At 28.9% G+C, this 26,245-nt stretch overlaps 1 pseudogene across 1 annotated transcript; it reads right to left on the reverse strand.

Annotated features, from left to right (window-relative positions):
* Positions 1-3,778: 3,778 nt before the first annotated feature.
* LOC149893992 (uncharacterized) lies at positions 3,779-6,548 on the reverse strand (annotated as a pseudogene). Its single transcript, XR_016449130.1, has 3 exons — positions 5,910-6,548; positions 5,638-5,724; positions 3,779-5,558 (listed from the first exon to the last, which is right to left on the reverse strand). The product of XR_016449130.1 is annotated as an uncharacterized LOC149893992 (transcript).
* Between the last annotated feature and the right edge of the window lie 19,697 nt (positions 6,549-26,245).

Here is a 26,245-nt window from a genome sequence, read left to right on the forward strand (position 1 = left end):
ACCACAAAAATTTAAGGAGTAATCGCAATATAAGTTAACAGATAATTATAGTTAGATCTACAATGTGAGATCTCCTCAGACTCTGCATTCTGCACTTGAGCATAACTATCTATAGAAAAGGTAAGCATCTCGTTTTTACAAATCTCTTAAAAACTAAATCGCGGAAGTAACGAAAGATACATCTTGCAATGGGCTTTTACTGTAAACGAAGAAAAAAAAGCAAAAAAAAAAAAAAAAAAAAAGGAAAGATAGTAACATTAAAAAGCAATCAGGTTCACAAAATTTACTTACAAAAAATAAATGAGTATGAAAATAAACTGATAAATTAGTTGATTAATACTTCTAAGTCTTGATTTATCTATACCACAGATCAAAGTACGATTAACAAACCAATATTATACTTGAATTTTTTAACTCCAATATATTTATACAGTGCATATATATGCATCTAGATATTTTACTCAAAACAAACTTTAAGTTTGAAACTGCATTTGGTTTGAGAGCATTTTTCATGAAAACCATATATTCTAAACATGTCTTTCAAAGTGACTTTTGATTAGAAAAAATATTTGTATTATCATTCATTGAAATCTTTTTCATAGAAATAAACATATTCTTCATAGAATATGTTTATTCTATATAGTTGTGTCTGTCATTTAAGTTGCAATCTAATATAATTATTCTATTATATAACTTTCATGAACAAGAAAATATAAAGAGTATTGTGCCACCAATTATAATGTGCATCTATAACTTTTAATTTCATTGTTTCCTATGGTTGCTTCTTGTTCACAGTTAATTTGTTAGGAAAGAAAGTAACCTTGTAAATTTTTTAGTTTCAGTTCTGACAGTCAGTTCCTTCACTAAAATAAATTTTAAAGAACTTAAGTTGTGTGTCACATATTTCATTCTAAAGAGCTGTGAGTCAATTATTTTTCTTTCATTAAAACCACTCTTTTTTATAGTCAATACTATAATTAATACAATATTTGCAGGCTAAATGATATGTTCAGTGTTTAAGTTTTCAATCTTTGAATCAAGATGCTCCATGAATCTGAGGATACATACTTGCAGAATTTAGGTTTATTACATGAAATGTAGCATTTATTTTGGGAGTTAAGGCTAAAACTGCAAATCATCTTCTTTTTTTTATCAGGTCAAGTTCTTTATTCATATAAACCTTTTCTTTTATTGAAAATATTTTTCTTCTTACTTGTTGCTTATATATTGTTGCTCATTTCTTATTTGTGAGCATAAAAAAGATTTGGGTAAAAAACACATTTTGAAGATTGTTTGAATAACTTCTTAAAGAAATGTTTAAACACTCTTCACAAAACAGTGATCAAAATGCTCTAGTAATTAGTTTTACACCTACTTTTACATATATATCATATATATACATATATATCCTACCTAACAAACTTTTAACTGTTTTTGGTTTTAAAAGTTAAATTTTGAATTTAATGTCACAATTTTAAGATTAAGTCAGTAAGCCTCACCATTTTAATGAAAAATTGATTTTTTTAGGGAAAGAGGGGGAAAAAGTGGGAAATATCCCTTTGCAACAGCCTATTTAGTTTTACACATTTTTTAATCTATAAGTTATCTGAAAAAAAAAAGTGTTTTTTTTTTTGTTGTCTAGAAAATAATTGTTCTAACTTTAGGATGTCAATCCAAATATGAAGTAAACCCTTTTTTAGGCAAAAAAATCTGAAAAGAATCAAAAATTTTTAAGAAAGATGCATTTGCTAAAAAGTAAGGGTGTGTTGCAGTAATGTTATGGTTGTACCAGAAATGTTATGTTTGTACCAGAAAAGTTTTTCAAATATTTAGAGACTGCATATAATTAGATATTTGCTTAAGCAAATTAAATTTTTGAAGAGGTAGGCATCTAATTTTAAAAAATGTTATTTTGAAAATAATATTGCACATTTCTTAGTTATAACTTTATTTTAAAAAGTGAGTTGTTTTTAGGAATTGAAAAGAGAGTAAAAAAGATAGAGTTTACTTGTGATTTTATTGGAAATCTAATAACAAATTTAGAAGAAATCACTTTTACAAGTAATTTACTTACCTAAGTTAAATTGAATATAATAAAAATTTATTACTAAAGAGTTCATTAAAGTGTTAGTCTTCTCAGATTTTTTCATCTGCAACTTTGAATTTCTTCTCTTTATTTTAGTAGAAAGTCTTGATTTATTTATACCACAGGACAAGGTACAAGTAACAAACCAACTACAGATTCAAAGTTTCAAGTTAAATGCAGTCTAAATGTAGGCTGGTGTTTTTTTGATAAAAACATTTAGGTAAAAACTGCATTTGATTTGAGAGAATTTTTCATGAAAACCATTCATTCTTAACATTTCTTTTCTAAGTCATATGATTTTTGATTCTATGTTAAAAAGAAGGTTTGATTTTTTTAATTTGAGTTTTCTCAAAGAAACTTTCTACTTGTTTATATTATTTTAGAAGCAAATATAAGATGAGTATTGTAGAATTATAAGATGATTATTTATTTACATAGACCTTTGCAGATTTATAAAATGATTCAATATATTCACTAAAGTGATTCCAATAATCAGTTTAAAAAATATGTAAAAAATATAATCTTTTACAGAACATTTTTGCTTTTAGCACACTAGGTTCTATGGGTAACACCTGTTGTGTTAGAGCAGATGATGGGAGGGAAGCATTGATGTCACCAGCAAGTCCTATTAATCATGAAGGTAAAAGAAATGCTTTAGAAATTTTATTTTTTAAAAAAAGTTTTAGTTTTTATGAGAAAATACTTGTATTAGGTTTTCAGTTTAAACCATCTTTTATTTTTAATAAATATTGATAATTTTTCTTACAATATTTACCTATAAAATGAACAGATGTATTTAAATAACAGAGATGTATTTAAATAACAGAGATGTATTTAACACATGATTGTAGATTTCTCTGTGTTCTGGTTAAAATATTTAGCTAATGGACTGTAATCTTCTCCTAAAAATTTGATTTAAATAGTTTGTTTTTTTTATATATATATTTAATAAAACATGTGAAAAGGGTGCATAAGTTAAATTTTTCTTCAGTTGAAGAGAAACTTAACTTTCAGAGTGCTTTTGATGGTTAGCAAATATTCCTCAAATTTTCATTCTGTTTTTGTAAATATTGTATTATCTTTATGTAATGCAACATTCAAAATAAGTATTATGTGTTAAGTGCATTAATTAGTATTATATTAGGTTTTTTTTATTGAAATGTTGTTATTTTTTAACATTTCTGGGAATTTTTATAAAATTATATAAAGTTTTTACAGATTTAAACACTAACATTTCAAATTAACGTTTTAAACACATGTATGTACAAGTATACATGTATGTACAAGTATACATGTATGTACAAGTATACATGTATGTACAAGTATACATGTATGTACAAGTATACATGTATGTACAAGAATACATGTATGTACAAGTATACATGTATATTAGGGTGTGTCGATTTTTTTTTTTTTTTCAAAAATTAAAAAAAAGTAGAAAAAAAATGTAAGTTTACGATTAGTTAACTACAGGGAAACTTTAAAAACTAAATTCCAATAAGTGCTAGCTCGGTAAATTTTGATTTCAATATTTCACATTTTTGGTCGTTTTAGACGTTAGTCATTATATTTATATTTGTTTATGGAATAGCACTTATAATTTTTTTCTAATCAATTCGCATGTAACGTACAATTCGCAACGTACACCATGCATAGGCGTAGGAAAAGAGTAAAAAAAATAAAAAGTATATATAACAATAAAGGTCAAAGTTTTTAGCTTTTTAAACATTTTTGAAAGTATTTATCTACTTCCCTACAGTTTTACGAGAGTTGCCATATCTTTTTTGCTTCTATTTCGTGACATTAAATGTCTACCTACAAGCTGAGCACGTATATATGATTCTCTTCACTCATGTGTGTAAACATGGCTTGCAGCTTCAGTTACCATTTTGACACATCTTTCAACTGACTGCGTATGAGAATTCCAGTGAGGAACTTCCATAGGATAGTTTACAAACTCCTTGATTGTGGCAGAGATAAGAGTGCAGGTAAGTGGAGGCTCAGTTACACTTAAATTCCATGCTATAAGGTCTGATAACTGTTTAGCATTAAGATTTATTTCTGGTATTCTTCTTACTCTGAGAATACTATCTCCAACTTGAGTTACCTCATCTCCTATTCCTCGTATGTTAAGAATTCTGTTTACAGCTTCTTTTCTTTCTTCTGCATTTTTGCTGCAAAGCATGGATTGTAAAATTGCTTCAGAATGTGCATACCACGCTGATCGTCTAATTGTTGGCATAACAATATCTAAAACATTTTTACTCTGAGTTCTAAGTAACTCTAGTTGATACAAGACATGTCTAGGTCCCTCAACCCAACTTGAATGAACTTTAATATTAAACCAGTTAGGTATGTAAACACTAACAATAAAATTCACAATTATTTTTAAATTATCTAAATTTGTACCAGTAAGGCCATGATTAGACACCCAAATTCTGCAAAATCGAAGTGCTGTTGTTAGCCATCTACTGTGACAGACTGGTCCGATTTGCAGCATTGCTAACCTGATAGGCAGATCTCCAGTCTTTATTGCTTGACAAATTTGATAAGCATAACTTTGGTCAGTGCTTAAATCATTAACAATCTTCTGACTAAGATAAATCAAAGGAGGACCTAAATTTATTTTAACAAAGTTGGTATTAATTTCAATCTCAGTTGCTGTGTCAAGCATTTTCCCAAGTGGTCCAGACCATTTATTATGAGAAAGCATTGGACCATCTAAATGTTCAATTAAATGTCTTAACCCTAATTCACCAGTATGTAGATCACAAACAATCCAAACTAATCTTCTATTTGACTTTTTTTCTACCCATTGCATGACTCCGCCTGCCCAACCAGTATTGACATTTGTGCTATCTCCTCCAATAGCCATGAGATTTTGATTTTGATTTTTACTGTTTAACCATTCAACTATGTGATCTGCAATAACTTCAGCTTTTTTTTTATTATTGGTCATATCTGGAACAAAATGAAAAAGATAGTCACCACTAGGGTCTTTTACAACAGAGTAATGTTCTTCTTTAATCAGACTAGGAAAACTTCTTTCATTTACCTCTATAAACATTTTTGTAGCATCTACTCTCCCGTCAAAAAAAAGACATGACACAGGGTTTTTTTCTAGGTCTACCTCAAACTGATTGTCTAATTCTTTTGCCAATTTTTCCTGAGCCCTTTTTACCTTATTATGATCTATAATAAGATGGCAATCACTCTTGCTTATAATCTTTGCATCTATCGAAGCTGCTGTAGCTATTTCAGCAGTTTTTCTTAAACTTGTTTGGTGTCTCATACTAGCCAGAGCAATATTTTCAATACTCATAGTATTATAAATTGAACATGTTTGATTCAGAGAAGATTTACATTGAGTTTGATTATCAACTTGGATTGTTTTCTGACCACTGCCATTTTTAAATGATGAAGAGCAACTGTTTATACAAATTGTTTGAACATTTTCACTATACTCATAATCCTGAAAAATAAAGTAAATTGTTTATATTTTTAATCTGTATTTAAACTTAAGTGTATACAACTAAGAGTTTTAAACTTACTTGCTCAATATGTGGCAATAAAAGAGATAAGGATTCATTCTTCTGCATGCAATTGATTTGTTCTACTTGATTGAACGTTTCATCTGGCTTTAAAATAAGTAATAAATATATATAATATATATATACATATATACATATATATATATATATATATATATATATATATATATATATATATATATATATATATATATATATATATATATATATATATATATATATACATGTTTCAGTATGTGATGTAGTTATAAGCTTTCTACTTAAAAAGTTACCTTTTGTTCTTTATTTGTTTTAATTGTTCTTTGTTTTTGTTGTTTTATTTGAATTTTTGTGGATTCTTTCCTATCTGCACCACCAATGTGGAAAGTTCCAAAACTGCCAATTTTAGTCCTCTGAGAGTGGATAAACTGAAGCTCTAAAATCTGTATTTTTTCATCTCTCTTACATCGACACTTTATATGAATTTTTTCCATACATTCTGAATCACATTTGTACTCTGAACAAAGGATTGTTTTACATTTGCAAAACAAGATGTCCACAAGATTGTCTAACTTTAAATTAAATCTTTCTTTTTCAGCTTTTTTTACCACGTCCAATACTAAAATTAACAGCTGATTTCCATAAACACTTAAGTTTTTTGAAAATTGTTTTTTCATGAATAACAACAGGATATGTAAAAAGTGCATTTGCTTTCAACCATTGGCCAAGTAAAGCGGGTAACATATCAGTAACTAGATGATCTACAGTATAGTTCCTAACATTTTTATAATTAATTTCTCTTAAAAATATACCATATCTTAGCATATCTCTAGCTGTTGGAAGTTCAGATGTATAAAGTTCTTTTCCACTTCCTACAAGATTACTCATTTTAATAGATAATGCATTCCTTGTTCTTTTTGACATTTTTATGTCAAATTGTTTCCGGAGCTTTCCTTTCGGTCCGATTATGACGTATTAATTACTTTTTAAAGAAAAAAAAAGAGAAATTGCGAATTATTGGTAAAAACCAAAATAAGTGAATTAAGAATCAAAATTTACCAAGCTAGCACTAAAATGATTTCATTTTTGAAAATATCACTTTTCTTAAAAAATGGCGAAGTTATATTTTTTCACTACTCTTTTTTCGAAATTTGAAAAAGTTCATTTTACCTTAAAAATCGACACACACAAATGTAATATTTTCTATCAGATAAAAATGTTTGTTAGCATAATGTAATATCAATGTGTCTATACCTCAAGTTTGCAAGTTAACGCCCAAAATGTTAAATGTGTACCATTTTGGAATGTAACTCGACCCTTCTTAAATGTTCAATAAAAACAAAAAAAAACTTTTTTGTAAAGCTGGTTAAAACCACGGTATTTTTATTTTAAGATATAAAAAAATCGGATGGGTGTTATTAGGTATAAAAGGTTAAAAGATTAAATTATTTGTTTTTCTTATTTATGACTGTGTGTTAACATAAGTTACGGATCCTTCGCTGAAGAAGCTCGATAAGTGAAAATCTGTTAACCTGAGAATTTCTCTCACTAAAACCAAAAGTATTAAAAGCAAACAGGTAGTAGTGTGAGTTGGAGTTAGTGGGAACTGGGTAATAAGTCGCTACGAGTGCATTGAATATTTTACAAAGTGGCAAAACTGCAAACGTCCCTAATTTCAAACGTGATAGAGACAAGATAAATGCGAACTTGAATTTCACAAAGCTTTAACAAAAAGATGAGTAAATTTGTACTTCTAACTATAAATCTCATAAATTGAAATTCCAGAGAATTTGATGGAAAAATATTACTACTAATCAACACTTCTAGAAATCAATTAAAGTTCATCTTTAGGCATTTTTTAAGACTTTCAATGGACCATTATATACACTCGTTATCATTTCAGGGAATGGGACAAGGCCCTCGATTTGACCTGTCAATTGATCAAATTACTAGATACAACATAAATCGCTGTCTTTAAAATAATTTACAGGGGGCAGCATATTAAAAATATCTTTCTAGAAAACTTTTAGTTCGTGTTATGCTGTCGATATTTAGGTAACGTTTAACTTTCTACATTTAAAATGAAGCACAAGATCTCTTTATACTGGTCCGCTCAGAATGCACTTTTTGAGCGAACAAGTTTTTGCAAATTCACTCTTTGAAAACACTGCGCTAAATTCAATTCGCTTATGGGTCATTTGTCTCTGAAGAAATAACTCTCACTCAGCAATATTTAAGAAACTCTTTACAACTTTATTTGAATCCACTCCACTCAATTCTACGAACTTGTTTAAAAGCTCAAATTTAAGTAGGACTTGTTACAAGTTATGTTCCAGTTGATGCATTTTTTTAGCAGTTGTAGAAAAAATCTTTTTTGTTGTTTCATTTCTGAAAGCTTTTTTATGTTTTTTATGTTTTTTATGTTTATGATATTTGATAAAACTGAATAAAAAAGTAACCAGTGGCAGTTTAAGAGAAATAATTTTTCTGTTCAAAAAAAGTTATTTTTCAAATATTTTTTACTTGTTGTAATGAAAAATGGAAATTCCAGCGTTTTGAAAAGAGAAGCTTTTTTTTTTTAACTTTCTTAGCATCAAGAGCAGCTTAATATGGGAATCACTCAATTATACTCTTTTTTTAAAATTTATAAAAAAAAACTGAGTGATAAAGTTAAAACCAGGTTTTCTTTGTTTTACTTTGTGAGTCACAGTAAATTCCAGTAAAGCAGCGCTCCAATAGTATTTATATTATGTTAATTACTTGTTGTAAATGTTTCATTAAAGTATCACAAAGTTTGCATTTGAGCATTCTCTCAGCGCAATTGTATAAAGTCAGCTCTGTTTTTCTCATTCTTGTTACAGTAAAATCACTTAAATAGTATGGATCATCGAGCTGGAACACATTTGTTTGCAGCTTTAAGTTGAGTTAATGGAAAATAAGAGGAAAATTCGATTCGTTAAATTTTAACTTAAATTATAATTACAATTGTTTTCATATTTAAAATGGATGGCTTTAAAGTATTTTGTAGAACAATATGCTTATCATGCTTGTAAAAATAAAAATGTACGACATCCCGAGATTTTTCCTTTCACATTAAAAATTTGGTTTAAACTTAAAAGATGAATTGTATCGTCTTACCTTTTACATTTTTTTTTTTGCAGTTGTTTCGTGAGAAACGAGGCGCCCCCCCTCCCTTCCAGTTTTTAGTTTGTCTTCAAAGGGCAGTTTAAAATAAGTTGTATAGGCTTCCTGAAGCTTGAAATTTGTAATCAAAGTAAAATATTTACTTTTTGTTCTGTTAAAATCACCTCAAACTTAGCAGAATCAGAATTAGCAGAATGAGTCTTCTTTTTGTATACAACAACTTTAAGAGCTGTAGTCACTATGAGGAATATTTTCTATTTTAAAATAAAAATGAGTTTAAGGAAAATAATTTGTTATTAAAGGATTATTTTTAATTTAAATTTTAAATTAAAAGGCTGCTAAAGAAAAGAGACTAAGAAGGCGTAAGAAAATCTTCAGCTACCTCAAGGAAGGACCTCACACGGTGCTCATATCCAATCAAAAACTCTTTACTGTCCATTTGGTGTCCAAGATGGATAACGGAGATCGTTATATAATTTTAGAATTGATCAACTTATTTATGAGAAACAGGAATACTTGAAAAAATTGCAATCATTCACAACGCGTTTTTAAGGCTTTGCTACTGCACACAAGTTGAATGGTAAACCTCACGAGGTTCAGTATTCAATTGAGTGTTCGCATCCTAATAGAAATTCTATTTTGGATTTTAGCAGAGTTTTGCTTGAAAAATATTTGCCCAAATTTAAACATTTTACTAAGCATGTTCTTGCATCATTTAAATTCATCATTTAAGCTCTTGAAAATATTTGTAACGTAACTGAAACTCACATTGAATTAAACTCTACATAATCCTCCTGAATTGACATTGAGTTACCAGTGAATGTTAGGTACAAGTTTCTGACCAAATATCCGCGTTTGTGATGGTCTTCGGTTTTATTGTCTCTAATGACATAGTCATGCCTCCGGTGGAAGAGAAGATGCCAGAATTCTGGCCAATTGATATGTGGTCTTAGTCATGCCATACCTTTATCCGCAGAACTTAGTTCTCTTCATTTTAGTGCATGTTAAGAGTATGCAGTGCAGCAAGCATCGCAATGGCAATGAGGCTCTGAAGGTTTCCATCACTAGATAGTTGAACAACATGTTGCTAGAGTATGTAGAAAACTTGAGTCGGGTTCATACCTAGAGTTGTGGAAACCGTTGTTAACAAATACACGCACTTTAAATAGGTCTTTGTCATATTTTTTTTGACTCCTTTTCATAAAATAAGTTTGTTTCCAGAGTTATTGTTCTTGATCTGAGTTGTGGTTTGGATCACTTAAGTTAAAAACTTTACGGTCGGATATGGTATATTATTGCACATTTACTTAGGATTGCGGTGCAGTACATCACTGTACACTTATTTGGCATTGTAAGTAATTAGAAATCTTGATTTAAAAAAAAGAAATTATTATTATTTTTGTGAAAAAGCACTTCTCATAATCTTAAGAGCAAATTAAGACTTCATTAAAAAATTTACTAATTTGCTTCTTGTAAATAAACTTATACTTTTCTTGAAATATTAATCCATAAATTATCAAAAAAATGTAAATAACAAGAAAATTACAACCTCATGTTTAAAGATGCTGTTCAAATGCGTAATGGTTTTTTTTTTATTTCACGATTTCTTATTTTATTGCTACGACAATTTTATTGCTTGTTTCATAATATAAAAAACCGGCCTCCTCATTTTTCCCCGTTAAAAACCAACAAACCCGGTGTCACGATAATATTTTACTCCGTTATAGTTTTATTGTGCAGTAAAATTATAACGTTACAATTTCACTGCGCAGTAAAATTTTAATAATAAAAATTTACTGCGCTCGTTATTATTTTACTGTCATCAAATGAAGCAGAAATGTTAAAGTTTGTGGGAGGGGCGAGTAAAAATATACATGTTTTATAAAGTTAAAGGGTACTTTAATTTTTCTTCTTATGAAACTTTTATTAATGTAAACATTAAAAGATGGTTTACTTTCCAGGCTAGATTTTGATTCACTTTTTTTACCTAAAGTTATGCATTTTTTCCTTATTCTTAGCCATGGCCTACTATATTACACGGCCGTATATGTTACATTTTAGAGGCCGATTCTAAGAGGCCTATTTATAAATAAGATGGCTGCGCAATTACAGAGAAAAAACATATCTCATGCGAAATAAATGTAATATTACGAGTACAAATAAAAAGTATTCACAGAAAACTGGCATTTTGTGTTTTCATACCAGCGATTTATGTATATATAAACATATATATCTATGTATATTATATATATTTGTGTCTAATATACATTTTTATATCTGTTAATAATACATTTAAATTGACAACAACATTGGGAATTTATAAAGAAATCACAGGTTAAGGTTTATGTTCTTTTATATATTTTATCCATTTCTATGTTTTATCTATTTATAATATTTGTTTGTTTTTTTAACTTTACTTTTGTCTCTGTCTACTTTTAAAACTTTTAACAGCATCTTTTCTTACAGTGGCATTGATAAGGTTCTGCTTATTGTTAAAAAAGATATTAATTATAATTTTAGAAGCAAAGTTAAAACCCCATTCTTTGTGTAAATCACAAGTAAAAGTAATTGTTGGGAAGTATTTTGATAAAACAAAGGTTGATACTTCTTTGACATTAGCCCCTTGTTTAGTTATTAAATTTGAAAGTTTATCTAAGACTGCAAAACATCCACATGTAAAATCTTTGAGTGAAAGTGAAGGTACAGTAAGACCACCTCTTGAAAGTAATTGTAGATATGGACAAATAACTATATTGTTTGTATCTGTAGCTAGCATAGATTTGCAATAACTGCATTTGCTTCTTTTTATCAATTTCTTAGCTATATAACCAGCAATTGTTGTTGCAACCTCTTCTGTATCAGGTAAGAGAGTTGATTCAGATATCTCATTTGAGTTTAAATCTAATATTTCCAGTAATTCTTTATTATTAGGGTTATTATGGTCTTTCTTTAGATCCTCTTTCCAAAAATTTACATTCTCCTTAATTAAAGACCGACATGCTAAAATAACTTCTGAATGTTGAACTTCTACTAAGCTTACTAGAAATCTCCCCCCACTCATCTGTCTATATTGTGAAAATCTACGCTCTATTGGGTCACTTTGAAGTCGTGAAGTGAGCACATACGAATATCCTTCTTCAATAAGCTCATCTATAAGTAAAGCTTGGGAACGCAGAGTTGTGATAAGAGCAGATGATGTTTGTTTTGATAGTGTAAAATATGGAGATTTCTGCCAAAGTTCAATCCAATTAGCAAGTTGCCTAAAAAAAGTTGTTTTACCATCATCACAAACAATTGCATTACCAAGTTTATTTGGACTAAATTGTTGTTTAGAATTTGAAATAGTCCACCATTTTTGAAAAATAGTAAGAAAACCAGAAATGTCTTTTCGTTCTGGAAAATAACTTTTAAAACTTGCAATTGTTGTTTCATCAAAAATGGACAGTGCAAGAGAAACATTTTGCTTTCTGTTACCAGGGTGAAGACTTTGATATGTGATTTTTGGAGCTTTTCTTAAATTACCCTGAAGTTGCTCATCTTTAGAATGTAGATGATGAAAATCTCCCCAAGTAATATAACCAGCTGGACAACTATAAGAATCATCCTTTATATTGTATGTGAACGATGGAAAGACAAATTTTTTACAGTGTAATAAATTATTTCTGATATTTTTAACTAAGTGAACACTATCATAAAATAAGTATATTTTATTATTCGGACTATCAGGATGATGAATAAACAAACTTGATTGGTTACCAAATTTAGAATGAAGTAAACTAAATGCAGTTACATTTGCTTGATGATTGTCAGTAACAATTCCTCGAATTTTAAAACCAGATAGAGAAAGAGAACTAATAGAATCTGATATTTGATCTGAAAGCCATTTACCACTTATAGTAACTTCAGGTATTGCTTTTATAATAAAAGGAATAGATTTTTTTAAACTAACTATCATAAATGCAACAACTCCTTTGTACAGAGTACCCTCGTCATTTGCACCCACATAAACACCACTACAATATTGTGCTTGTTTCTGAAGATAAAATTCATCTACAATTAGTATTATATCTTCATGTATTGAACCTTTCTCAAGCAGTATTTTAGCACCCTTTATTGCATCAACTCCACCTTGTTTTATTTTATTCAATAAAGAAATTGAAGGTAACGGAAAAAATTCAAGTAACATTTTATATGCTTGTTTAGATGTATATCTTAATAATAAAGCATGTCTAATCATATTGGCAGAATACTGTGGTTGACCCTTGGATTTATAGTATATTCGACTATTTATTTCATCAAGAAGCATATTTCTATTAGAAGAAGCAATGATTTTTATGTATGAAGCAAGATTCTCTAACATACTCAAACAAGTTAATTTGGCATTATGACCTTTAGTTAACCATGGAGGAAGTGGAACATTATTTCCTTTATATTGTAAAGCTACACATAAACAATTGTCAATTTTTATTGATTCAAGAATTAAAGGAAAATGTGTAATTGGATCAAATACTAAACTATAATAAATTATACAATTGAGATGTTTTTTAAATTCAAAGCCTTCTGGTGAATGTTTACTATTTAACATGTTCCAGTCAGTAATTTTATCATTTTTAGAAAAAGAACTAAGTTCATCTTCTTGATAAATCCGAGTTTTAGGTGGTCTTCTCATAGCAATAGGTGATGGTAGTGTGGAAGGACGTTTTAAGCACTCACTTGAAAAAATTTCAGGAATAGGATCCAAATTCCAATTTAACTTGCATTTTACACCACGGATAATGTACTTTTCATTAAAATGCTTTTCACACAAAACAGAGTTAGGTGAAGGCATCCAATCACTACGGTTTACAAAATGAACCCAATAATTTAGTAACTCTTCATTTTTTAAAGGAAAATGAAAAGAAGCAACTTTTTTATCTTCCAAAGAACTGATGTATCCAGTTTTACAACCATATGCAACACACTTGTTAACCATGATATAATTTAACTTTTTAAACTTTTATTAACTTTCTAAAATAGCTATATATATATATATATACATATATATATATATATATATATATATATATATATATATATATATATATATATATATATATATATATATATATATATATATATATATATATATATATATATATATATATATATATATATCCTTTTTAAACCAATAATCTTATGCAAGTTTAATATTTTACACTTGCAATTTTACACTTTATCACTTGTAGTTGTGTCATTTACTTTTTTTGCGCAAATAGGCCTCTTAGAATCGGCCTCTAAAATGTAACATATACGGCCGTGTAATATAGTAGGCCATGTCTTAGCATTAGAAGATTTTACCTTTAGGAACACATATCAAATAAGTTTACCAATAACTGAAGGCCATAAATTATTAACGTATATATCTGACGAACGGGTTCAGATTTACTTCCAATAGAACTGTATATAATTGAAAAATAATATGAAAAACAAGTGGAACCAACAACATTTTATTTCAGTATAAATTTTTCTCACTTTAAAATTTTTAGCGAGGAAACAACATTAATATGATTTTTTGTTTTTATTTTCTAAAAGAGTAGGTTGAAATTTTAGTTGGTCAAGTTTAGTGGATGCTGGATATTTTAGTCATGTTAGTTTCTGTCCACACTTTCTGTCAACCACACAACTATATCAATTCCAATAAGATTTGCAGTATAGAGGATATCAAAATCTGTAGCCCATATACCACTTTTGGTGAGATACCTTTCCACGTCATCACCTAAATATCCTGATAAGAGACTGGAGCAAGGTTCTGTCGTCATGTGTTTCACAACCAGTTCGCGAACACATATATGTTGACATTCAGAACCTGAAAACGAAAACGAAATTGCTCGAAAAAAACAATTTCCATCAGCTTTGCATGCATCCATTTTTAAAGATACATCAGTTTCTTTTCCATAAATAAAATTTGGCATAAAAAATATTTTGAGAGCAATTTTTTTAGCAATTTTCTAGCAAAAATCTTTGGATTAATGTTTCATTAGGCTGAGGTGGCATTGAAATTCATCTTTATTGCCACATTCTGAAGATACTACAGACATTTTTGAATTACTTTCCTTTTCAACAAATGGCTAAAGATGATGTAGAGAGTATTTTTTTTGCAATGTGTTATTCCCTTTATTGTTCTTTACCAAATATGTAGAATTTAATAAAGTATCAAGAATCTCATATGGACCCAGCCACGAGAAAGTCATTTTTACACCTTTCCTATCATCTCTTTTAAGATTTCTCAAAAGTACTTTCTGACCAACACAATATTTTGATGCTGTTGCATGCTTTCTGTCATAGTCTAATTTTTGTTTGTTTTGTGAACGAACAATGTTATTCATGGCTTTTTCTTCAATTCCTCTATTTCTAAAGCTTTTTGTAAAACCTCTTTATCATTTACATGATAATATTCATCATCATTATAAATACATAGAGCCTATCTATGTATTTTACATCGATTGGAAGGCAGGGTTGTTGGTTATACATAAGGAAAAATGGTGAATACCCCATTGAATCATGCACTTTAAAACGTAAAGCAAAAAAGATTCCATCTAAAACTGACACCCAAATTTTTAACATTTTTATTTAAGAGTTGATGATTGCTTTCTTAATTGTTTGATTTTGTCTCTCTTCAAGGCCATTGACTTGTGGATGGTAAGCCGAGGTAACATGCTGCTGAGTAACTGTCATGTCATGTAATGCAATGGATACAGAGTTTACAAATTCGCAACCTTGATCATTGATTTGTATTTTAAAACTACCATATCTGCATATAACCGTATAGAGAAAGGATGCTACTGATAATGCTGTTTTGATGCTAAGAGATTCAGCTTCAGTCCATTTAGAATAACAATCAATAAAAACAATAACAAATTTGAATCCATTTGATTCAGGTAATTGAATTAAATCCACACCAACTTGCTTCATTACTTGTTGTTCTACTTTAACAGGTTTTAAAGCAGGAGATACTTTAAAATTTCTGTTCGAGGTTTTTTGACATCGCACATATTGACTTATATGTTTTGTGATATCCTCCACTATGGAATGTTAAAAAAATCTTGAAGATATTTGCTTTCTAACAGCACTAATGCCAAGGTGACTGGCGAATGCAAATATAATAGATCTTAATTTGTGGAGTTTTTCTTAAGGATTTATGAAACCAAATTAAAAAAATTTTATTTACTTTTTAATTGACATCGACAAGAAGGCTTACAGTTGAGCACAAATGATAAAGTATATTCATTCTATTTTTTTCTTTCTCTGAAGTTCCTTGACCCTCGTGAACTTCTTTAACTATGTATAGTTGCTCTTCTCAATCAATTACAACAAGAATCCTACAAGAAACAAAAGTTTTTTAGTTTAAATAAAAGTAATAATTAGAATTATATTATTTTTAAAATTTCTTTTGCAATACATCAATTCGTTGTCTACAATTGCAATGTTTTTACATTGCCTTTTTTCCTCTCGTTTACATCTTCTGGAAACTTTTTGTTATTCAAATATTTCCTGATATTCAAATATTTCCTGATATTCAAATATTTCCTGATATTCAAATATTTCCTGATATATCATCATGAAAGTTAATATTTTTGTACATCTTGAAAACGCCGATAAAAAAAACGTCAAAAAAAGCTGTATATTAAAAAAGTCAGTAAAATAATAACGACAGCTGTAAAATTTTAACGACAGTAAATTAAAAACTCTACATCGGCCGTGCGATTACAGCAGGTCATGTAAAATACTTGTTTTAGAAACAAGCTGTATTTTTATTACCATTTAAGTTATCGAGAATTGAGTAAGCAAGTGAAACAAATATGGTTTTGCTTTAAATATTCTTTCATAAAAATTTTGTTAAATTTCTAAAATTAAATTTTTATTTTTATTTTTATTTCCAAAACCTAAAGACACGTTAAAAGCTTAAACTTCTCAAGAATTTTTTTTCTTCCAAAACAAATGTGACGTAATGTTCTCAACTAAAATACAAACCAATGACAAGAAATATTTCTAAAAAAAAAAAAAAACCAGTTGAAGTCCAATTTATTGAAAAGTATAAGAGAACGGCTGGAAACAAAAAACAAGACAAATAAAGGTTTTACTTTGAATATTCTTTCATCAACTCCTTAAATTTTTTTTTTCCAAAACAAGTATGACGTAATGTATAAACCAATAACAACAAATATTCCAAACAATCTTTTGAAGATTTTTGGTCCAGATGCATGAAGAGTGTAGGAGAATTCTGGAAAGCAAACATACGGCAAATAACTGCATTTTTTGCTGATTTCACGAAAAAAATCAATTTACAAAAAAGAAGAACAAAATTTCAACTTGAAAGTTTTTGTTGAAATTGCCTTTTTGAAAAAAAATTTCAGCTGTTGTTAAAATAAATGTTGTTATGTTTGTAGTTTTTAACAAAATTGATTTTTCCGTAATTCAATATACAAAAGTGCAAATCTATTAGAAAAATGAACTCTATAGGTCCGTCAGTTTATTTATGCTAATTTTTGAGAAAGATAATTATCTATGAATTTAAATAAAATAAAATATGACAGGTTTCTTTTGAAAATATTTCTTTATTCTTATAAATTTTAAATTGTTTGCCACATTATTGATGAAAGATAAATTCGCTCAAAGATTCCATTTCTTCAATACATTTTTTCTTTATTTACGAGCAGAAAAAATATACTTTAATCAATTTTATCTCGAAAACTTTATAATCACATCGTATCGGATTATTATAAAATATGCCACATGCCATTGGGGGTTTGTTTCTAATTTATATTTTACATTTAGTTGTAAAGCTTCGAAATTGGATTGTGGGCTTTGTTTAATCATGGAGTTGTTGCCAACAAATGAAAAATTGAATTGCAACATTGCAGTTCTCGTTCAACTAATTTTTCATCAATTTTTTTTATGACGTTTGCTTTTGAGGACTTTCAAACACCTTGTGATCATATTTATTACAAATCAAGTATTTTACAGAAAGTTGAAAAATAATCAAACATGGTTAGGGTTCAATTTTTAACGTCACTTAAAACTTTTTACATATTAATTAGAGTGTAATTAATATGCAAAAGCTGATTATATTTAAAGTAAATTGTTGCTTTTAATTTTTTGATTTTATGAAATAAAATCTGTTTAACTTTAACTAATTTTCAATTAAATTTAATCATTTTTATGAGTTAAAATCTCATTTGATCTCATTTACTTTGTGTAAATGAAAGTTTTTAGATTGATGATCGTTTTATGTGTTTTGTTGCTTTTCGTGCTGATTTGAAACTTTTTGTTAACAAAACTTCGTCATCAACGTGTTAAAACTTTTCACATGCTTTCATTTGGTTAAAACTTTTAAGTTGAGAGTTTTAACTGAAAATATAGTTCTGTTCTTAAAATGATTTTAGAAGACTAAAGATGAGAAATGCGCTTGATAACATATTCAAACTGACAGCAGACACTGCAGAAAATGAAGCTTTTCTGATAAATAAAGCTAATGACTCACTCCTACCATTTTCATGACTCACTTCAATCATTTACATGGTTCGCTCCTACTCATATTTGGGTAAGAGTGAATCAGTAGGTATACTTGTACTAATTTTTAAATCTATAAAAATCTGGATGTACTATGATATTTCTTTTATTACTATTAGAAGCCCAATACACTGAGCTGCCTCGGGCTACTTTTCCTGTATTTTTTTTCCTTTTTCTTTTATCGGTTAAAATAACCGTTATAAAATGTAGTGGCTAACTCTTACCTTTCCTCCCCCAACAGTTATTTGAAATCTTTTGATAATTACTAATGAATAAATATCGTTTGTCTACGATGAACACCACATATTGCGCTGTGCAGTATGTGCTTACAATGGATTTACAACAAGCTCTAACAGCTCCGAAAATCTTTGCAAGTTCTCGTGATACAATTGGTTCATTCTTCATGTTTTTCAAATAATAAAGTAGTAAAGTAGTAAAGTTTTGATTACAAATAAAAGTCAAGTAAAACTTTTAGGAGTTCCATTCCTTTCAGTTGCAGAACAAAGATTCTGATGCTAAAATAGGTTTTATAATTGTCTATGAAAGTAACCGTTTATTAAAAGTTGCGAATAAATTAAAGTTGCTCAGCTGATGATTTGATTTTGTATATTTTTTAAAAATATGAACCATTACTCTTTGGCTTCTAAAATATTTAATAAAAAACAGAAGGAGTAAAGAAATTGAAAAAAATTTTCTCATTATTGTTTTGTAAAAAATTGTTTCATAATAAAAGAGTAGAGCTTTACGAAAAACTATTTATTACCAAAACTATCTACTATACTATAGTGTTTGACAAACAACTATAGTGTTTGACAAACCATCATCTAAATTTTTATTGCACACAAAAAATTTGGTCCTTATTGTGATCAATTGTTCGGTATTTTTTGAAATAATTGGTCACTGCTTTTTGGTGAATACCCTTATAATTCAAGTGTTTGGTTTTTACCTTTTTTTACTAACAACAAATTGCTTTTTTTTCACATTTCTTTAAGTTTTCTTTTTCAACTTAATAACCTGAATAGCACCATAGCAACATTCAGTTGAATTCTAATCTACAGGCAAAGGCTACCGCAAAGTTTGAGAGAGGATAATCAAAGTAATGAATAACTCGGTCTTTACCAATACCATAGAAAATCTCCGCAAGCGATTTAGTCCTGAGCTAAGCTTAGAACGACCCATGGACTCACCAGAAGCTTTTATGCGCATTGATGCCCAAGTGATTTCCTAGCATTTTTTAGCTATTGAAAGAAAAACAGAAAAAAGGAAGACTTTTAAGATGAATATAAAAGAATTTAAATCTAGAGAATTTAAAGCATATAAAAAGAAAACCAATTTCCTTATATGTCAAGCAATCTGCTCCTGTGGTTTTAAAAAAATGCACCATACATTACTCTATGAACTTTAAACTCGGATTTACATATAGAAAAGTGCTTAAAGAAACGCCTTTTACCATTCAATGAAAAGCGTGGTATGAATTGGTACCTAAAAAAGCAATTCCTCCTAATTGTCGTTACCTGCGTGTTATTGAAGGTTTTTGGTCAATTATAAAAAGTCAATTATATTGAAAAGCAAGAAATTAGTTTCAGATGAAGTGGTTTTTTTGTAAAAGTGGATGGAAACTTCAAAAAAAAGAAACTCAAAGCAAGATCCAGTAGATGATGTCAAGAATTCCCAAAAATCTTCGCTTTCTCTCTAAGCGTCCAATTAAAAATGTAAAAAATGATTGAAATAGATATTTAGTTAGCTTCCCTCTGCAAAAAATAAGAAAAATGTGTTAAGTACTTTTCGATTAATTAACAATTAAAGGGTGCTTAATTTCATCGTGTTCAACTGATACAAGGGCCAGAGGCATCTTTGTTTAGAAATAAAATTTAGCCAAAAGAATGAATTTTTGTTTCGCTTTTGAAGGAAAAACCGGGGCTAGTTGGCTACAGTTTTAGTTTTTGAACCCTGTACATTTCAGGGTGAATTTTTTTGAAGATGTCAAATTGCAGTTTAAAAGAAAATGAATTTGGCAAGCACGTTCAAGTGTCAAATGTTATAAAAGGAAATAGATGGTTGTCCAAAAAGAGCCTCCAAAAAATATGTGCTTGCCCGGGGCATATTGCCTATACTCTTAGGGTAAGTTGGCACACCATATAAAATGAAACAAGTTTAGCAACGTTAAGCATCTATTTCTGCTGCATCTTTTTTATGAAAACTCTTCATAATTTTTATCCAACAATATTTTTTTACCTTTACTTTTATTGCCCTTAAATCGATCGAATAAATTTTTCTTCTATAAAAATATTATAAGCAGCATGTTTTTGTAACATTTTTAGAATTTACAGACCTGTCTACTTTGCTTTTATGATTTGTCATGTCTGTAGATCTGAAATGTTACATACCTTAAGTGAATTTACGACCTATTCAAAACGTTGTGAGTTAGCACATGTTGCCAACTAGCCCCGCAATCATTGTGCCAACTAATCCTAAAAACATTTTGCTAAGAAATTGGCATAAAAATCCCCAAATAACGCGGAATGTTGTGAGGAGGGAGAACTAAAATAAAAACGACGATTGATAGAAAAATATACACAAGATGATTCACCAACTCTTCACATAAATAAGTTATAAAGCGTTAGAAGAAAAGTTAAATACAACTTTGGAAAAACGTAAACACGAAGACGCGTAAATGATAAAGCGATAATAAGAAAAGCTAAAAACATCGATCAGAAAAGACACATACAAGATGACTCGTCCACTATTCACATAAATAAATGATAAAGCAAAAAGAATTAAGTTAAAAACAACAACTGAGAAAAGACGTAAACGTGGAGACTCGTAAACGATGAAGCGACAATTAGAAAAGTTAAAAACAACGATCAGAAAAGACTTATACACGATGATTCACCGATCTATCACGTAAGTAGACAATAAAACGGAAAGAAGAAAAGTTAAAAACAACGGAGAAAAGACGTAAACACGAAGACTCATAAACCTGCCATATAAATAAATGAAAAGATATCGCAACAGGAAAACAAGCAAAAACTATAAAAGCTCAAAAAAGAAAGAATCTGGGAGTTAAGAGTTGATAGTTGATAGTTAAGAGGAGAAGAATTAGAGTTTTTAAGTGAAGTTTTTGGGAGAAGAGAAAGAGTTTTTGAAGAAGAGATTTAAAAGAGAATTTTATGAGAAAAGAGTTATAAGAGATTTAAAGAGGATATTAAAGAAGAAAAAGAATTTTGTGGTAAGAAGAGTATTTTAATGAATAAACAGTTTAATAAGCAGTTGAATAAAAGAAGAAAAGAAGATTTTAATATTGATTGTTGGAGAATAACCAGAAGATTTAATTAAAGAAGAGAAATTTGTAATAAAAGAAGATATAAAAGAAAGAGGAGTAATTGAAATAAAAAGTTTGAACACTGCAAGAAGCGTAAGAGAATATTATTTGTATTATGTAAAAGTTATAAGAGTAAGAGTGCTACCATTACACATTAATAGAACATTTGTTGATTTTTATTATATTAAAGAATATACTGAGGACGGCGATTATAAGTTTAGCCCTTTTAGATTAAACCTTGCCCATTCCTAACCAAACTATTCCCAAACCTCGCCCTTACCTAACCAAGTACTCCCCAGACATCAACCTCGATCCCATTATCCAACAACCCTAAACCATAAACCCTAAACTCCTCTTCCCCTAAACCCAACACCTTTAATTAAAAATACTCAAAAACGCCACCCTCACATTATTAAGAATTCTTTATATTTGTTTTATATGTATATATTATGATATAATCTTAATAAAAATGTTACATTTTGTGGAAGTAAAGATAAAGCAAGTGGTCTCTTTTAGTCAGACTGACTACTTTTCTTATGATATTAAACTAAATATAAAAATGAAAAGCCTCACTTAAGGATTTTATTTGTAAATGTAAATTTACTTGCACTCGATGACTTTAACTTTTTCGTTAACAGAAACAAACTCTTCTTTTAACCAAAAAATTCGCTCCTGTGACTTTAGAGAGATAAGAAGTGAGTTTTATATTTTCACTTTTTTAATCATAATTTCAAACGTTTCTCGATTATAACAAAATAGAAAGCAAAGATTTTGATTGTTGAATGTTTTTATTAAAAAAAGGAAGAATGGTCAGTAAATGGTTCACTAACAGGAAAGCATTGTGTTGACCCCAATCATTTTCAGCAACAAAGAAATTTCTTATTATTATTTGACACAACACTTAACATAAATGATTTTTTAAGTAATTGAAGCCCCCAATTCCAAAACTTAATTTGATCTTTTGCTGTTTTAAATTTCAATAACCCATTTTCTTTTTAATGATCTTGAACATCATTTGCTTTCAATTGATTTTGAACACATCATTAATTCATCTACGTGGAAAAATAAGGAAATGAAAATAAACACAGCAAATCCGAATGTGGGGCGTAGGACAAAACTCGAACATATTCATTCTAAAAAAACTTCTCATTAATTTAAAGAAGAGAGAAAACATAAACGGTTTAATTTAATATTTTTAACATCAATTTTTCTTGATTATTAGAAACACATTAAACGAATGAAACTGTCGTTGTTTTTTCACCATTTTTATACTAAATATTTAAGTTCAAAAACAAAAGTTCCAATGATTGAACATCAAATTTATATTCAAATGCTCCTGGGACTTGGTTGAACGGTGAACATTCTTTACCTTCTTTGACACGATGATGATTGTAAGAAGTTTCATCAAAAAGATTTACAACGGAGCACATTCAAACTTTGACAAATACTTTTTCGAACATCTGGCGTAAAATTGAGTTTTTAAAGGCGTTCTTCATTACATTTAAATGCTGAGCAACTGGTTTGACACTGTCATAACGAACAGATCTTCTAGTTCTTGATATGCTGTGCAAAGAAACAGGCATGTGTCTTGAAAATATTTTCAACAAAAGTGTTTTTAAAGTTTGTCTATAATCTGCAGACTACAAAACAAAAACAAAAGATGTTTTGTGAGAATTCTTGCTGACTTAAAGAATTAAAATGAAGAAAGGATTTCTTTACTTTGGTAAGTTCATGAAAAGTTTTCAACAAATTATAAAGTATTAAAGATTGTCTTGAATTTTCATTATTTCTCTGTTATGGTTATAAAGGTTTATAGTTGTCGTTTCTTTTAATTTTTAGAAGAAATATGAAACATATTTCTCATTCATTTTTTGAGAACAGTCAGAAGAACCATAAAATGGTCAATTATTTTTATTAAAAACACACTGAGCTGACAGTTGGACATCGAGTAATGTGTTCACTCAAAGTTACGGCAAAACTTATTTGAACGTCAAATAATGCGAAAACTTTTTTACCTGCAAGATTGCGCGTTGCAAGCATCACAAGAGTTGGAAAGGATCGAATGTAAATTTTATCATGTTCTTATTTCTTTTTCTCATTTTTTTTATTACATTCAAAAAATTATATTTTCAAGATTTTTAAAAGGAATAAGCTTTCGAGCAAATTAATAGCATTATTATTTTCTAGAAAATCACACTTTTCAAAATTTTCCAGAACTTATGCTACCACCGTTCGTTCTGCCTACTTCCATGATCCGTTGAAGATCGATGGACGGAGTACAAAACATACGAAATCAACTTATGATTTAGCTCCGTTCATCGATGGATGCTTACTTTTTCGTAAGAATGGATAGTTTCGAAGATTTCCTCATATCGTGAAAATGCTATTTGTGAATAGCTTTGTAGTTTGAACTTCCAGATGTTGGAGGTCAGGTACCGTGCATTTCATTTTTGTAACATCTAAGATTTGAAAAAAAGTTGCAAAGTTTGAAATAAGTTATGGTATGTTAAATAATAATTCTTTTATGCTACGGTAATTGTTAATCCCCAATTTTTAAAAGAGGAGATGAATTTAACTTTTAAAAAATTTGTCGACATATACTCGGTATAGTTTTAAAAAGAGATAAAGAAAGTTTGGAATTTAGAAAAATTAGTTAATGCATTTATTGACCGATTTTTATTGAAGGACATGAATTTTTTTGCACTGGTTGAAATTTTGTTATAGAAGAAGAGTCAGAAGTAGATCCATTGAGCGAAAATGAATAAATGAATAAAATGAAATGAATAAATGGAAAGCAAATATGGATCAAGAAGTAGAGCTCGAATGGTTTCAAAAGTTGTTTAACAGACAAGAAGAAATTGGTTTTTGCAATTGTTGAGCAAAGTTTTTCCTGTACGGATATTGTTGGTTGTTATCTTAAGGAATCCTAGGATCTTGGTATTCTTGCTTGCAGTGTCTTGCTAAATGTCCCGTTTTGCATATAAGGCAGGTTTGTTTACTGGAACAACAACCTTTTATTTCTTGGAGAAGATGAGTCATTATTGGAGCTTTAGTAGAGTTAAAACATGCCGAGGAGATTACTAATGGAGCTATTAACGATATAGAGAATGACTTTAATGTATTTTGCGAAGTATACTTTGAACTTATAGAATGTTCAAACATGTATCTTGTATCTTAGCAACAAATATCAACAATTTTGATAAAATTTTAAGTAAATATGTTTAAAAGTCTTATTTATATTTTTAATTTTTTCTTGTGCCTTCTGAAAATTTTGAATTATTAATGTTATCTGAGGAATGATCACATCTAACCAAGATTGAAAAATACTTATTACTGAGTAGAGAATATTTCCTATTTTAAGAGAGAATTTCCCTGATGCAAGGTTAGATAAAGTTGACTTGTAAATGCAAGGTTAGATAAAGTTGACTCAAAAGAGCTACATAAAATATACGGCGAAATAAAAGTGGGGTTTATCGGAAATAATGAACTAATATCAAATAAAGAAGAGATATTCGTATAGAAAAATAAGAACAAAAAGAGGAGTAACTGATCAAAACGAGTATCGAACACTACAAGTAGAGCAAGGGAACATTATTTGTATTTTATAAACATAACGAATAAAAGAGTGCTGACCGTTGCACACTAATAGAACGTTTTTTGAGTTGTATTGTATAATACCTCTTCAATACCTTACCTCATCATACAGACAAACATTAACCATGTTTAACATTAAAAAATTCATTAAAAAAAAACAACCCCCGCCTTCACAATATTGATCCGATTCATTAAGGGAAGTTTGCACGCAAAGCAAGAGAGGAAATGGCAGAAGCTGCTGCAAGTAGCATTCTTATTTCTAACCTTGCAGGTATATTAAATTATGATATTGAATACAAGTGGAAGAAGGATTTGAATTATTGAAGTCTGGTTAGAATAGAAAATTAGGCAAAAGCCTCTGTTATCTATAATACTAATAAAAACATCAGTGAATTTAAGAAATTATCTGAGGTACATTTTAAAAATATGTTATGTCGCAACAAAGGTATTGACGGAGTGGAAGATAAGTTATCACTTTTATGATTTGGAATTTGCTGGATTTAAATGATGCTATAATACCGGATACATTACCATATCTCCGCTCATACGAAGCAATATAATGTGTGACGTATCACTACCGCACCTTAAACCTTAATGACAAGCAAATAAGTCTTTTAAGTATAATTTTGAAGTCTCAAAGTTAACAGTCGTAAAAAGCGAAGTCATAGATTTTTTGTAGTTTCTAAAAAGATTGATGATTACATTAAGGCTTACATTCATTACATTAATTACAGATTTGGTAAAGAATCCTCTTTTGTTCGAATCTCTGACGAAGATTTGGTGCGTAATTCTAAAAGTTACATTTTGCTCATTGAAAAAATGATGCATTTGAAAATGCATCATTTTTTCAATGAGCAAAATCATCATTTCCACTTAAACAAGAAAAATGTAAATTTAATTTGTAAAGTTTGAATTATAAAACTTACTATTATAAAATTTTTAATTACATTGACAATTTTTATACTACTATACTTAATCTTTAAAGGATTACTTAATTTTAACAAATATGAAGATATGTTT

Source organism: Hydra viridissima, unplaced genomic scaffold (assembly GCF_058129835.1).
Source record: "Hydra viridissima isolate aposymbiotic clone 2 unplaced genomic scaffold, HvirCarnegie_v1 scaffold_1, whole genome shotgun sequence".
Lineage (NCBI taxonomy): Eukaryota > Metazoa > Cnidaria > Hydrozoa > Anthoathecata > Hydridae > Hydra > Hydra viridissima.